This window comes from Neolamprologus brichardi, chromosome 19, assembly GCF_056152115.1.
Source record: "Neolamprologus brichardi isolate AB-2024 chromosome 19, ASM5615211v1, whole genome shotgun sequence".
Lineage (NCBI taxonomy): Eukaryota > Metazoa > Chordata > Actinopteri > Cichliformes > Cichlidae > Neolamprologus > Neolamprologus brichardi.
The window spans coordinates 9146666-9153611 of record NC_142122.1 but is presented as its reverse complement, the minus strand read 5'-3'; positions in this window follow the sequence as shown (position 1 = coordinate 9153611).

The following is a 6946-nucleotide window of genomic DNA, read 5'->3' as shown; positions in this document are numbered from 1 at the left end:
CAGTCAGCCATCCACATCTCATCTGGAAGTCCTTTCCCAGATAAGCCCATTATCCTCAGAGCCGGGGCACCGGAGAATACTCACACTGTAACTTGTCCTGCTAATGGACTTCCTAAACTGAGCCAAGCCAGCTGGAGTAACAGAATCACAACAGCCCGACTGCTCAGCAACGCCGTAAGTCTCACACGCTAACAGTGAAGTCTGCCAACTGCTTTCTACATCGGGGCCTTGGATGGATCCTGATGACTTCCTCGTCTGGGCAGGGAGACAGGATCCAGCTTGAGAACAGGGCCCAAACCAGCAGAATATGTTTGGCTGATAGAAGCATCACTGGAGCATATGGAGAGCTCCGACATCATAGTACGAAGGTCCCCAGCGACTTTGAAAACAGCAGTGTCTGTGAGGCTGAGAGAAGCACTGAATAATTCAGTAATCTCCAAAATGTAGCTCTGTCTTTTTTTAAAAGTGTGTCTGCTGCATCCAGCAGCACCGTAATGTCCCGTTTGCCCCTAATAATCTACTGTAAAAATGAAGAGCGCTTATAACACCAGCGCTGGGATGGTGTCATGTCTTGGAATGCTGCAGCAGCGTGGGAATGGAAAAGATGTTCCAGTTGGAAGCTGTGTGCCCAGTTTAAACCAGTCCACATCTGCTTTACTTTCTTCACAGCTGGCACAGAGAAAATACCTCCTTGGTTCTTTTGGAAGACTTGAATGTGTAGATATGACGAGTGATTTTAGGACCGTGGTGCACAGGCTTGTCTCAGATTTAAATATGTCAGTAACTTAATTGCTATTAAATTTTGTACAGGCGTTTTTTCTTCTTTTTCTTTTTTCTCTTCTTCGGTGAATCCCAAATGCACCCACCCTGCCGACAAAATACTGACACTTACATTTTGGTGGTTGTAGAAGTGCTCTGCTGGCTCAAAGCACCATGGACTGGCTGCTAAGCTACAGCAGGAGTTGAGCGGTGAACGATATGATCGTAGCTTTATTGTGTTTCAAATATGTGTTTAGTTGGGGTGTAGCTCACATAACCTTTAAGTAACACAGTCTAACAATGTCTGCACATCAGGTCAGTGTACTTTCCTGCTCACAAATCTCCGTATCCTGGAGCTCCACCCGTCTGATGTGACTTGCATTAAAGTAACACAAATGATGCTTTGTTCCATCAGACGTCACTGCTTGGAAAGTAGCTGCATATGCTCTCATCGAATGGCTGATTAAGAAAAGTGTTGTAAGGATAGTTGGTAGCAGAGGGACTCCATCATAAGGAAAGAAACTCTGAGTTGGGTGCTTTAGGTTTTTGGGTTTGATTTGCTGGGATATATACAGTCTATCTTGAGGTCTGTAGGCTTTAAGTCAGACTGCTGGGTTTCCTCAAACTCAAAAATCAAAGGTTTTCTCTTCATCACTGAACTAAACTGATTTTAATTATCTTTTCCCATACTGGATTCTTATTATTACTCAACATTAATATAAATGTTGAGTAAATGCAACACTGTCCACTTAGCTCTCAATGTAGCTATCCTGCTGGACCTAAGACTAAAAAGAGAGAGCATGTTTCTCCCATACTGGCTTCTCTTCATTGGCTCCAGGTTAAATCCAGAATCAGTGTCAAAAGTCTTTCTCCTTGCAAATAAGGTCTTGAATAATCAAGCAGCATCATATCTTGAAGAAGTCATTTCACCCCAGTAGAGCACTTTGCTCTCAGACTGCTACCTTACTTGTGGTTAACAGAATAGTTAAAAGTAGAATGGTACCTCTTCTGCTGGAGGCTTCTTCCTGTAAAATGGGAGGTTTACCTTCCCACTTTTTCCAAGTGCTTGCTCAGAGAGGGTCATTTGATTGTTGGGATTTTCTCTGTATTATTTCAGGGTCTTTACCTTACAGTATAAAGCACAGTGAGGTGACTGCTGTTGTGACTTGGTGCTATAGAAATTAAACTGAATGGAACTGAACTGAAAACCTAAGAGTTAAACAAAACTGGAGCGCCTGAAAGGCCTTGAGAGAAGAACCGTTTGGAAGATGAAGCTCTTTATAGCAGATGGACTTTTAATTAACTGCTCAGACTTGAGACTTGAAATTCATTGATCTTCTTTTTAACTTTCAGTCGAGAACAAGCTTTCAATCTCAAACTTGGGGCTGTGCAATCAGCTTAGCACAAAGACTAAAGAGTGGAAAACAGCTAGCCAAGCTGTGCTATATTTTTGAGCAGTTTTTCTAAATATTAACCAGCCAAACGCAAAATCTTATTATCAGTGAGCTTTAGAGGAACTATAAGGTGGATGCTGCAACCTAAAAGCTCCTTTCAGCTGCTCGCTTATTCACAAAGGGTCACCACACCACCCTTCCTGACATAACTCATAAGAGTGTCTTCTCCGTATCTCAAATCGGGGATCTTTTAATATCAGACAAATGTGTAAACCAAGGTGTGATTTGTTAAACAATTAACCTTACCTTTGTCCTTGAATAGAGCTGGGCTTGTTCTTTCTCTGGCGTTGCAGACTTTATGCCAAACTACGCTTCACACTCATGGCTCGAGCTTCATATACAAGAGAAGGGAAACTGTGACTTTCTCCTTTCTCAGCAATAAAACAAATTAGTTCATTTCTCAGCTGAGTCTTGCTGTAAAACTACTGTCACTGAGACATGTATAATCCTGGAACCATTACCTTGTAAAGCCAGAAACTTTTGTCATTTAATTATTAGATGTGCGCTCAGAGGTCTCGGAAGTTTCTATGGATGTTTGAAGACTGCTGAATGCACAGTGAAGTCTGCAATCTTTCAGTTTGAGATACCCCTCTAAAGCCTAAAATGAGTGCTTCTTATACTACCCATCTATTTTTTTCAATTGCTTAACATTTCCATGCTTGTAAGGGTGCTGGAGCTATCCCAGCTGTCATAGGGTGAGAGGTAAGGTGCACCCTAGACAGTTTGCCAGTTACTTTACGCTCACTATAGACAATTTAGAGTCACAGAGTAACTTAACATATATGTCTTTGGACTTGGAGAGGAAACCAGAGAACCAAGAGTCAACAATATCCACACAAGAAGCTCCACCAGGCCATCAGGAGCAAACCAGTCACCCTCTTGGTCTGAGGTGAAAGTGCTAAACAAGACCTGCCACCCTGAGTTATGCTTAAAAGATGCATTTTACATGGCCTGATGTAAAAATACTCCAGTTATACAGAGCAGACTCGGTAAAGTTGCCTCTGGCCTTCGGTGAAGCACCAGAAGCTGAAACCCTGCTCCATATGCATCAGGACAGATGCTCGCATAAATTCCTGCTTTGTCTTTGTGTTCTGACACTTTGTATTTGCATAATATATACACAAGCACAGACACACACACGCAAGATTAAACTTGTATTTCTTAGAGCCCGATGATCACCGGATACAGCCGAGAGGCAGTTGAGTGGGCTGAGTTTCCACTATTATTATAGAGGAATTCCATAGAGGCTTGGTTTTTTTTTCTTGGTTTTTTTTTTTTTTTTTTTTTTTGGGGTGGGGGGGGGGGGGGGGGTCTGGCAAAGTTGTGTGAAATGCCGACAGTGATTCTCACCGGAACTAAAAGTGCTGGTGACAGTCTGTGGCTGTGTTTGCAATAAACACACATACAGAGCACACTGCAAAGTGTGATGCAAAATATGTTTTGTGTGACACCCATCATGCAATACTCTGTTAAACCTCCTCAAGGACAAAGAGGTCAGAGGTCATAATAGGTATGGAAACCTTCCGGCTAGTAGAGATTTTAGGAAACAGCAGAGTCCTTGCAGGCTTGATTCTTGATCAGTCGTGACTCATTAGATGTCAACTTTTAGGACCTGCTCCTCACCCAGTACATTTCACTTCTTTTTTTTCCACAGCTGTTGTGGGAATGTGGAGCTTTGTCTTTCCACACATCTCAGGAGAGACAATATTGACTTTAGCAGTAGGTTTACTCTGCTGTCAGCCCCCCATGCAACCAGGGTTCCCTCTCTGCACCTTTAAAAGGCCTGTTAAGAGCTTGATTGCCAGGCCCCATGTAAGAAGAAAATTCCATGAGACGTTAGAGTGTGCGGTGTTCCCAGCTAAGCTGGCAGTACCAACACCTCACCATGGCTGCTGTGTGTGTTTATCTTCTTTTATCCTCTCCTTGTCTCAATGTGTAGACTTTTCCCTCCCTGCTTTGGGGTGTCACTGTCTTTCCCAAAGATAACTGTGACAGCAGAGCCGCGAGAGGCGCAGCCCTGTCTGTACGAATGAAGACAAATATCTCCCAGCCTTGAGCCAGATGTGGCTCTGACCCCTGTGACCTTCCCTTTCTATATACTCAGCCTGGATGCAGGGCAGAACTCGCTGCCTGATGGGTCTCTCAGTAAAGGGATGGAAGAAAGGGAATAAATAATGAAAAAGACACTTGGAAGAAAATAAGGGGCCTATGATGGCTACTGGTTGAGGCTGCTGCCAGTCTTTTACTCACTCAATAAATATTGAAAAATCAATGCACAGGTCGAATCCATGCTCTTTTTTGTTTCTGAATTTATGCTGTAACTGGCTTCGTAGTGTAGTGGTTGGCATGTTTACAACCAAAAGATCCCCGGGGTGATCCTGGAAGAGACACAAATCCCTTCGGGGTTGCATCAGGAAGGGCATCCGGCGTGAAAACCAGACATGCGGAGCTGCCCACTGTGGTGACCCCTTGTGAATAAGGGAGCAGCCAAAAGTAGCTTTATGGGATTACTCAGTGACCTGCTGTTATTTTGTTATGATACGTCAACTTTAATTTGACCTTGCATGCTTTCTCTTCAATAACAACCAGGTTTGGGTTGCCAGGTTGTAAATCCTTTGTTTAGCATTTATCCTTTCTGTTTAATGATTGTGCATTTGTATATGATGATCTATTGATAAATACTTAATAATTTGATTCAGCCTCACAGGAAAGAAGTTCTGGGTTAGATTCCACCTCCCGACTGAGGCCTTTCTGCTTGGTGTTGGCAAGCTTTCCCTGTGGCTGCCCTGGTATTCTGGCATCCACCCACGGTCCAAAGATACCTTATGTTAATTGGCGATCAGTGCAACCAACTGTCTGTGTTCCTCGTGAAATGACCATACACCATAGTGGTAAAGGGAGTTCTTTTTTTTTTTTTTTTTTTTACAAGCTCTCACCCACGCTTATAACTGATGCAAAAAGCATGTAATTAGCTTTTTACAAATTTAAAGCCACAGGAGTTATAAACTCATTAGAAAGTGGTTCTATTAAACACCGGAAATAACAGAGAAAAGTAAGCCTGTTGGCATTTCTGAGCGTGCTTCATCACAAAATAATTGCTTGAATGCATCACCAATTAAAAACATAACAGTGCACAGCTGCAGACGGGTTTGTGTTCCATTTATTGATTTCATTTGGCTCCTCGTTGCCTTCCCTCCACCGTTGCTGGATCACATTTCTTTATCTTCTTCTGTCAAGGAAAACTCGGCATTCCTGATTCCCAATGTTGTAGCGGTGGGCCTAGCTTTGTGAGGACGTCGCACGCATAGCATTTTCTGTTAGGTGGGGCTGGATGAGCTCATATTGTGGGCTGTTTTTTTTCTGTTTCTTGTAGCAGAGAGGGAATAAGATGAGAAATTTCAGCCTCCTCAGCTCTGTTATGCCTCTGGGGCGTTATTGCGCTGCTCTGATTTCTTCGCTGGTGTCTGAGGCCGTTTAAAGGTTGTTACGGATTTTGGAGAGGGGTCCTCTCAGGCTAATGTATTCTGACTTTTTCTTACGCCTCTGATTTATTCGCACACGGAATATGTCATAGTTGCAAAGGTCATCTGTGCAAATCAAGAGTTAAATATTCATGCTGCTACAAAGTCTTCCTTTGTCTTCGTGATCGGTTTAGCTGCATTGCTTAATTTACTCGGTGAGAGCTAGAGGCTCCAAATTTAGAAGTGTTATTTAAAATGCATAGGTAGACTAATGAGCCTACCTGTGCAATGAGGAAAAATGTTGCAGCAGGTTTTATTTAGATTCAGGATGAAGCAGATGTTGTACTGAAGAAATTAAAAGGGTCAATATATTTAAGTGAATGAATTTTTTCTCATTATGTGTAGCTGGTTCAGTTCTGGTTTTATTTGTCCAGCATTTCATTTCAGTTTTGATTCATATCTCTGTGCATAAGAAACTAATCCAATTACATTAGCAAATTAAGAAATAAGAGAACCACTGTTGCTGGAATAGAAGAAGATGAAGTTTTTTTCCATGCTTTGCACACCACAGATTAAACTACACTGACCTCCATTATAAATTGCAGGGACAAAACTTAATTATCTGCATGGTTGGACACCATGCTTGATCAATAAGTTGCCATTTGTCATGAGTGTTGGACCCATAAGAGACAGTGCAATCACACATAGACAGCTAAATAGAGATATGTTTAAGATTGGACTCAAAACTTTCCTTTTTGATAAAGCTTAAACCAGGATTAAGTGACCCTGAACAATCAGTTAATTATGATGTCATAGGTTCAGGCTGCTGCAGGATGTCATATGACACACTGAGCACTTTTCAGTCGCTGTGTTTATATAGCAGCGTGCCTCCTGTTAAAAGAGATTTTTTTTCCTTCCCGTCGTCGCAAAGTGTTGGCTCACAGAGGATTGTTTAAGTGCAGGGATTTTCCTCAAATACAGTAGGGTCTTTATAGTATAAAGCACTTTCAGGCGACTGTTGTTGGGAATTGGCCCTGTATAAATAAACCTGGATTGAACTGAAGTGATGCAAAGTGATGTGAAGACGGAGATGTGGAAAAAAGACAAAAACACAACTGCGGCTTTTCCTACAGCTCTCCCATCTTTGTTCTAAGCAATGCCCACCAGATGGTCATTTGCATGTGCTTCACATCTACTGAAAAATAGCAAGTAAAGGGGACCAGATGAAAACCCACTGCTTAACTATTGCTCAACCCCACTTTGTTCTAATAA